The following is a 10,011-nucleotide window of genomic DNA, read 5'->3' as shown; positions in this document are numbered from 1 at the left end:
TGAGTGGAAGGCAGACGCTTAACTGACTGAGCCACCCAGGCACCTCCAAAATACTGCATTCTTATAGCAAATACCAATAAGGCTGAACTAAATTGACTGAGGAATGTGCCAGTATTTACTCCTCTATCTAATCCTGTCTCATTCTACCCCTCAGAGGTGACTGGCAACCAACGTTGCCAGTTTGGTTCTTATTAAACCCGTTTTCTCCTATGCTTATAGAAACATGTGGGATGTTTTTACTCTTTCTCAATTTTTTATTTAAAAATTTTCAAACCTAGAGAAAAATTGCAAAAATAGTATTAAAAAACACCTATATGCCTTCTTCCTTCTCTCTCTCTCTCTCCTCACTGAACCATTTGAAAATTAGATGAGAATAAATTGAAGACATCATGACAGACTTCATTCCTAGACATTTAGTGTGTATTTCCTAAGAATAATTACATTCTCCTACATGACCACAATATAATGATCATACCCGGGAAATTTAACATTGATATCCTGAAGTACAGAGTTCCCCAAAAGATTTCCTTGATTATTGCCATAATTGCCATGTCCTTTATAGTTGTTTGTTTGTGTTAAACCAAGACCCAGTCATAACTGAACATTGCACTTAGTTGCCAGGTCTTTAATTCAGAGCAGTTTTCCAAACTTTTCTATGTATTTTATGACATTGACATTTTTGCAGAGTCTACGTCAGATGTTTCCTTGTGTTTGAAATCAGGTTATGCATTTTTGGCATGAATGCTACATCCGTGATGTCATCTTCCTAGTGTATCCCAGAAGGAGGTACACAAGGCCAGTATGCCCCACTATTCATTGTGCAAAGTGTAATCATTGGTTAGAGTGACATCTGCCAGATTTCTCCACATCCTGTTCTTCAACTGTCTTTCACCTAATGCAGAGGTAGGCAAACTTTTTCTGTGGTACATATTTTAGGTTTTGCAGACAGAATAAGTTCTCTGTCACATATTCTTTCTTTCCCCCCAACCACTTAGAAATATAAAAACCATTCTTAGCTGGAGAGCCTTACATAAACAGGTGGATTGATAATTCTTGCTTATATCAGTTCTTACTTTGTTGGTTGTAAAATGGTGACTTGTAAATTTCCATTATTCCTTCTATATTTATTAGTTGGTATTCCTCTTGCAAAATAATATACAGTGTGGTACTATTTATATGAAGAAGTAGCATGCATCTGTGCAGTATCTCTGGGAAGATACATAAGAAAGTAGTGATTGTGCTTGTGGATGGGAGGAACGCAGAGTATCTGGAAGATAGAGGTTGGTGGGGGGAGATGTTTTACTGAATATTGTGCTTTACTTTGGAATTTTGAACCATGGGAGGGGACTTTGAGATGGAGCGGGAATGGGGTCGAGGAAGAGGAAGGTGCCAAAAATGACTCCAATGTGGTCTGGCTTCCAAGATAGAGGGTTATGACAATTATTGAACTAAAAGCTACAAATAGAAGTCATCAGATCTAGTGCAGATTTGCTGGGACACAGGGAAGAATGTGATCCAAAGCATAGCAGAGGGACTGGACAGAGGCAGGAAGAGACCCGGGGCCTTTCAGTGGGGGAAGAAGGAAGATGGAATGCAGGGTGCATGCCGTGAAGGTGGCAGGTTTGTAAAGTGGGTAGCCATAAACATTATTTTTACGTGTATCTTTATCGACTTTACTACTGATGACAAATGGAGAGAAATCAATAAATTGCACTTTTTTCTTTCTCCAGTTAAAATTTTTTAAAAAGCTTTTAAAAAGCTGAGGTCGTGCAGATGAGGATCAAAATGTCAACTTCGTTACACTGCACCAGAATTAGATAATTTACCACCTGGCCAGTCACAGGAGGTGATGCACATGTGTAAGCTCAAGGCCAAATAGTACAGGAGAGAGCACGGGAGGCTGAGCTACTGGTCCTTTGCTTTCTTCCAACTTTACCAACTAGAGAAGTGGGTGAGGAAGCAGAGACTTGGTTACACTAATTGGTTTGGCTCCATGTGGAAACATGAAATCCAAGAAAAGGAGCTTTTCTGCCACTAACTTTTCCCTCAGTATGCCTATAAACATGTGTATTTCTCTACACTTCTGCCAACATCAGGTGTCACAGATATTTTTAATTTTTGACTATTGATTGGGTTAAAGATGTTATCTCATTATGGGAATATTTTTTAACTACACTTGCCTGGGCCTCACTTTTGTAAATTTGGATTCAGTTGGTTTGGCATGATTCTCATTTGTGCATTTAAAAACATTCACAAATCTCAGGGTGCCTGGCTGGCTTAGTTGGTAGAATGAGCAACTCTTGATCTCGGGGTTGTGAGTTTGAGCCCCACATTGGGGGTAGAGATAACTTTTAAAAATTTTTTAAGGGGCGCCTGGGTGGCTCAGTCGTTAAGCATCTGCCTTCGGCTCAGGTCATGATCCCAGGGTCCTGACATAGAGCCCCACGTTGGGCTCCCTGCTCAGTGGGAAGCCTGCTTCTCCCTCTCCCACTCCCCCTGCTTGTGTTTCCTCTCTTGCTGTGTCTCTCTGTCAAATAAATAAAATCTTTTTAAAAAGAAAAAATCTTTTAAAAATTCATAAATCTTATTCCTGATAATCATGTTATTCAGCTAAGATTGAGAAAGCCTTGATATTTTATTGGGGTGGTAAGGGGGGTATCAGCGAAGGCTTTTCTCTACCTCTGATTTTCTGCTTTGATCTTCATTTGCTTTATTTCTAATCTCATCCCTCCCTTTCCCAATCAAGAAGCTGGGATACATTGAAATTGACAGTATGGGGTCACATGAAGCTCTCTCTCCCCAGCCTCTGGGCTGTAGCTACTCCTCAGCCCCACCCACACCTCCAGATCTCTGCTCTAGCTTGTGGTGCAGGTTGTATTCGGGAGGTTCCTTGGTCCTACAGCACTGTGCTGGTTCCCAAGCTCAGGAAATGTGGTCAACCCCCAGGATCCTATTTCATTTCAATATTTCCTATATTCTGGCAACTATTCTTCAGCACTTGTAGGGAAAGTTAAGGTTGTCCGAGTTTCGGCTTGGTTTTCATTTTTAATTTTAGTTCCTTCCTTGATTTTTGTAGGTTTCAGGGAGGAGGCTCTAAAAATGTCTACTTACATAGCCATATTTCCTGGAAGTACTTCCTTCCTTCCCTGAATTAAAAAAAAAAAAAGGCTCAGAAGTGTTTAGGTTGAAGCGGTAATTTCTTGCTCCAGGTTTTCCCACCTGCCCTAAGGCAACTATGTGTAAACAGATCTGTTTCAACATGCACAGACTAAATAATATGCTCAGATTTTTTTCTCAATTTATAGATTTTAGATAGTATATTTTTGATTCTTTTTTCTTATATTTTGATTTATGTTCCAATTTTAGATCTTTGATTACTTACTCTTTCAGTCAGATTGGGCTAGGCCATGTTTCTAATTCTATCAATTTTGCCTTATATATTTTGAGCATATGTTATTAGGTGTATCCAGTTTTGGAAATGTTTTCTCTTCCTGGGAGATGGCACTTTTATCATTATGAAATGTCATTCTTTTTATCTTTAGTAAAAGCTCTTTGCCTTAAACTTTGCTTTGTTTGGTATTAGTATACTTGTTCCAGTTTTCTTTCAGTTATTTTTTGCATATACCATCCTTTCATGTTCAAAAATCCTGTGTCTTCATATTTATTGTGTGTTTATTATAAATAAAATCTCCTTGGACATTTTCATATTTATATCTAACAGTCTTTGTCTTGAGATTAGAATACATTCAGCCTGGTAATATGGATTGTGACAACTGATTTATTTGGATTTCAATCTATAATCTTACTATTTACTTCTATTCATCTCATCTATTCTATGTTCCCCTTTAACTTCTTTCTTTTTGATGGAATTCATTGTGTTTTTATTATTCCATTTCCATTAATTCATTTTCTGTCACTATAGATTTGTTTTACCTGTTCTAGAATTTCATAAGAATGAAATAATATTGTACATACTCTTCTGTGTATGGCTTCTTTCACCCAGAATAATGTTTTTGAGATTCAACCATGCTATTGTGGGTATCTAGTTTGTTTCTCTAATTGCTGAGTAATATCATTGTATGGATATTCTATAATTTGTTTATCCAGTTACCTATCGATTAATATTTGGATTGTGTCTAGTTTTTAGCTGTTGTGAAGAAAGAAGCTATGAGCATGTAAAAGTCATATTGCGGGCTTTATTTCTCTAAGAAAAATACCTAGAACTGAAATTGCTGAATCATAGGGTCATTGTGTGTTTCACTTTATACGAAACTGCTAAGCAGAAAATAATTTTTCAAAATTATTGAATTGTTTACATTCCCAGTAGCATTGGATGAGAGTTCTAGTTGCTGTACATTTTTGTCAACACTTGGTATTGTGAGGTGTTTTAATTTTATCCATTCTACTGATTGTGTGGTAGTATTCCATTGTGGTTTTAATTTGCATTTCCTGATAACTAATGAAGTTAAATATTTTTTCATGTGCTAGTGACCTTTGGTATATCTTGTTATTCTAATCATTTGTCCATTTAAAGAATTAGTTGTATATTTTCATTTTATTGAGTTGCAAGATTTCTTGACATATTCTTGATACAAATTATTTGCCAGATATATGTAGCATTATGTATATAATATATATCTGTATATATAATATGTATATGTAATTGTTCCCTGTCTGTGGCTTATCTTTTCACTTTTTTCAAAGGTGTCTTCTATTGAATAAAAGATTTTAATTTTGATGAGGTAAAATTATTAATATTTTTATTTTATTATTTGTGCTTTTTGTGTCCTATTTAAGAAATTTCTACTTACTCAAGGTTGCAAAGTTTTTTTTCCCTATGTTTTCTTATGAAAGTTTTGTGGCTTTAGCTTTTACATTTAGGTGTATGATCTACTTTGAGTTAATTTCTGTGTATGGGATAAAGTAAGTACCAAATTTCATTCATTTCCACATGAAAAACCAGTTGCCTAGCATGATCTGATGAAAAGGCTATCTTTTCTGCTATTGAATTAACTTGGCACTTTTGTCAAACATCAGTTGATTACATATGTGTAGATCTATTCCTGATCTATTATGTTCCTTGGATCTGTATGTTTATTCTTTTGCCAAAACCACACTCTCTTGTTTAGTTTTATAGTAAGTCTTGAAATCAGGTAGTCCTCTTCCATTTTCTTCTTTTTAGAAATTGTTTTGGCTATTATCTGTCCTTCGCATTTTTATATAACTTTTAGAACCAGCGTATCAAATTCTGCAGAAAAATATTTCTAGCACTTTTATTTGGGTTATGTTAAACTTATAGATCAATTCAGGACAGTTAACATCTTAAAAATATCAAAACTCCAATTCAGGTACATGTTATAGTGTTCCATTTATTTTTGATCTTCTTTAATTTCTCTCATCAGTGTTTTGTAGTTTTTAGTATACAGATCTTCCACTTATTTTGTTAAACTTATCCCTCATATTTCATGTTTTTGATACTATTGTGAATGCTACTATTTTTCAAATTTCATTTTCCAGTTGCTTCTTTGAGGTTTTGTTCTTGTATTCTGTGATCTTGCTAAAGTCACTTATTAGTTCCAATAGCTTTTCTTATAGGTTCCTTAAGATTTTTTATGTGTATGATCATATTGACTTTGAATAAAAGGTTTTGCCCTTTTCTTATCAATCTGTGTGTATTTTATTTCTTTTAATTAACTTATTTCACTGGCTGGAGCCTCTAACAAATGTTCAATAGATGCCTCGTTCCTGGTTTCACAAGGACAGCATTCAATCTTTGACCATTGGGGGGGTGGTAGCTATACATTTTTTTTTAATTTTATTTATTTATTTATTTTTTAAAAGATTTTATTTATTTATTTGACAGCGAGAGAGGGAACACAAGCAGGGGGAGTGGGAGAGGGAGAAGCCGGCTTCCCGCGGAGCAGGGAGCCCGATGCGGGGCTCGATCCCAGGACCCTGGGATCACGACCTGTGCCAAAGGCAGACGCTTTAACGACTGAGCCACCCAGGTGCCCCTACATTTTTTTTTTTAAATAGATGCCCTTTATCAAGTTGAGGAAGTTCCCTTCTGTTCCTATTTATGTGAGAGTTTTCATCATGAAATGGGTGTTGAATTTTGTCAAGTAATTTTTATGTACACATTAGGATGATCATAAATTTTTTCTTCTCTGAATATGATAAATTATGCTGATTAATTTTTAAAAATTTAGACCAACTTTGTATGCCTGGGAAAAACTCCACTTTGTCAAGATGTATTATTCTTTTTATTCATTGCTGAGTTTAGTTTGGTAATATACTGCTAAGGCTTTTGCATTTATATCCATTTTATTTTCTTGTAACATCTTTATCTGATTTTGTTAAGAGCATAACTTGAGATGTATCACCCTTTATTTTATGAAAGATTTTTATAAGATTATTGGTGATTCTTCATTAAATGTTAGGATTCACCAGAGAAGTCTTCTGGGTATAAAAGAATTTGGTTTTGTTTTTGGAATTAGGTTATTAATTATGAATTAAATTTCTTTTAAAGATATAAGACTATTCAGATTTTCTATCTCTTCTTGGTTCTGTTTTGTTAATTTGTGTTTTTCAAGAAATTCTTCTATTTTATTTAGTTGTTGACTTTTTTGGAATAAAGTTGTTTATAATATTCCTTTGTTATTTTTAATGTCTTGAGGATCTATAGTAAAGCCCCTTCCATCATGTCTAATTTGGTAATTTGTGTTTTCTCCATACTTTTAAATCAGCTTAGAGATTCATCAATTTACTGACATTTTCATTGATTTTTTTCTCTAGTGTTTGTCCATTTTCTATTTCATTAATTTCTGCTCTTCTCTTTATTATTTCCTTCCTTCTATTTTATTTGGATTTGATTTGATGTTCTTTTTACAGCTTCTTAAAGTGGAACTTTAGAAAGGTGGTTTTAAACCCTTTCTCTTTTTCTAAAAAAGCATTTTAAGCTAAAATTTTCCCTCTAAGCACTGTTCTAACTGCATCCCACAAATTTGAACACGCTGTGTTTTCATTAGATTTGGTTCAAAATATTTTATTTATTTATTTATTTTTTATTTTTTATTTTTTTTAAAGATTTTATTTATTTATTTGACAGAGAGAGACATAGTGAGAGCAGGAACACAAGCAGGGGGAGTGGGAGAGGGAGAAGCAGGCTTCCCGCGGAGCAGGGAGCCTGATGTGGGACTCGATCCCAGGACCCTGGGATCATGACCTGAGCCGAAGGCAGATGCTTAACGACTGAGCCACCCAGGCGCCCCAAAATATTTTAAACTTCCCTTTGTGATTTATTCTTTGACTTATGCAATATGTGAAACTGTATTTTACTCATGAAATATTTGAGAATTTTCCAGGTGTCTTATCATTATTGATTTCCAATTTCTTTCTGTTGTAGTCAGAGAATGTTTTCTGTATGATCTCAGTACTTTTAAATTTATTGAGAATTGTCCTGTGGCCCAACATATAGTCTATGTTTTATGAACATTCCATGCATGCTTGAAAAGACTATATCCTGCAGTGGTTAATGCAGTGCTCTATAAATTTAATTTGGTCAAGTTATTTGCTAGTGTTTGACAATTCTTCTATATCTTTACATGTTTTCTTCATTACTGAGGGTGTTAAAATCTCCTACTGTTTGTGGATTTGTTGTTTTCTTCATATATTGTACATCATGTATTTTAAAGATTTGTTATAGTTACATTTGGATTGTTGTATTTTCTTTTCTTTTTTTTAAAAGCTTTTATTTATTTGACAGAGAGAGAGAGAGCGCGCACAAGCAAGGGGAGTGGCAGGCAGAGGGAGAAGCAGGCTCCCCACTGAGCAAGGAGCCCTATGTGGGATTGGATCCCAGGACCCTGGGATCATGACCTGAGCCAAGGGCAGCCGCTTAACTGACTAAGCCACCCAGGTGCCCTGGATTGTTGTATTTTCTTAATGAATTGATCCTTTACTATTTTGAATTAACCCTATTTATCTCTGGCAGTATTTCTTGTCTGATATTAATATAGCTGTTCCAGCTTTCTTATGATTAATATTTTCATGATATATATTTTTCCATCCTTGAACTTTTAGCCTATCTGTATATGTATTTGTTTATTTAAAGAGTGTTTTTTGTTTTTGTTTTTGGTAAATAGTGTATATTTGGGTCTTACTGTATTTTATTCAGCCTGATGGGCTCTGCCTTTTTTTTTTTTTTAAAGATTTTATTTATTTATTTGACAGAGAGAGACAAAGTGAGAGAAGGAACACAAGCAGGGGGAGGGGGAGAGGGAGAAGCAGGCTTCCCGCTGAGCAGGGAGCCTGATACGGGGCTTGATCCCAGAACCCTGGGATCATGACCCAAGCCAAAAGCAGACGCTTAAAGACTGAGCCACCCAGGCGCCCCTGGTCTCTGCCTTTTAATTGTAGCTTTAGAGTCTTTAGATTAAATATAATTCACAATATATTTAGGTTAGGTTTAAATCTACCATCTTGCTATTTCTTTTCTATTTGTCCTGATCTTTGTTCATTTTTTTCTCTTTCATGCCTTCTTCAGTGTTAATTATTTTTCAAATATGCCATTTTATCTCTTATATTTGAGATCATTTGCTCTCTTTGTGCTCTAGGATTTATAATATGCACCTTCAACATATAGCAATGTAATGTCAAATGATATTATACTATTTCATGGATAATGTAAGTACCTTAAAATGGTTTACTTTTATTTCCTCCCTCCCATCTTCTGTGCTTTTTTTTTTTTTTTTTTGGTCATACACATTTTACTTTATACATATAAGTTCCATAATACATTGGTATTATTATTTAATCAGGGAACTATCTTTTAAAGAAACTTGAGAAAAAAATTGCTTGTATTCACTCACATATTTAGCCATTTGTAGCTTTATTCACTCCTAAGTTTTGATCTGCTATCATTTTACTTCAGCCTGACAGCTATAAATTCTTTCACTTTTTATTTACCTAAAAAACTTTTTATTTCACCTTCACAGTGAAGAACAATTTTGTTGTTGTTTTTTATAGCATATTCAAGGTACTGTTTCATTGTCCTCTGGCTTGCATCATTTCTGAAAAGAAGTTAGTCGATTCTTTTTTTTTTTTTTTTAAAGATTTTATTTTTTTGACAGAGAGAGACACAGCGAGAGAGGGAACACAAGCAGTGGGAGAGGGAGAAGCAGGCTTCCCGTTGAGCGGGGAGCCCGATGCAGGACTCGATCTCAGGACCCTGGGATCATGACCTGAGCCGAAGGCAGACGCTTAACGACTGAGCCACCCAGGCACCCCAAGAAGTTAGTCAATTCTTATCTTTGTTCTCTTGATATGTCTTTTTCCTCTGGATACTTTAAGATTTTCTCTTTCTTACTAGTTTTTAGCAAGTTGATTATGATGTACCACGGTGTGGTTCTACTTTTATCCTGCTTAGGGTACATTGAGCCACTTGGATCTGGGTATTTATAGCTTTTATCAAATTTGGAAAGTTTTAGGCATTATTTACTCAAATAGTTTTTTTCTACCTTACTAACTCTTCATGCACACACACTTCAGGTATTAAAATCGAACATATGTTAGATTGCTTGATATTGTCCTACAAGTCACTGAACTCTATTTTTCTCAGCCATTTTTCTTTCTGTGTTTTTGTTTCTGTTGCTGTGTTTTCAAGTTCATTTTTCTTTTTCCTACAGCATCTAATCTTATGTTAAGCCCATCAATAACTTTTTATTATTAAACATTTTATTTTTCAGCTCTAGAATTTCATTAGGTTGTTAAAAATAGTTTCTATTCTCTTCTTTATTGTGTTCATATTTTTCTTTAAATCCTTGAACATATTTATGATAACTATATGAAAGCCCGTCTGCTAATTCCATCATTCCCAGTATTTTTGCTTCTGTGAATGTTACATTAGAATTTCTGGATTTTGCAGTTGTTCTTTAGGAGTTTTGAAATTTGTTTGTTGGGTAGAAAAATTACTTGAGAATTAGCTTGACCTTTTTGATGGTTTTTTAAAGC

The sequence above is a fragment of the Leptonychotes weddellii genome, chromosome 5 (assembly GCF_054177405.1).
Source record: "Leptonychotes weddellii isolate Sample4059 chromosome 5, ASM5417740v2, whole genome shotgun sequence".
Classification (NCBI taxonomy): Eukaryota; Metazoa; Chordata; class Mammalia; order Carnivora; family Phocidae; genus Leptonychotes; species Leptonychotes weddellii.
This window is presented reverse-complemented; position numbering follows the sequence as displayed.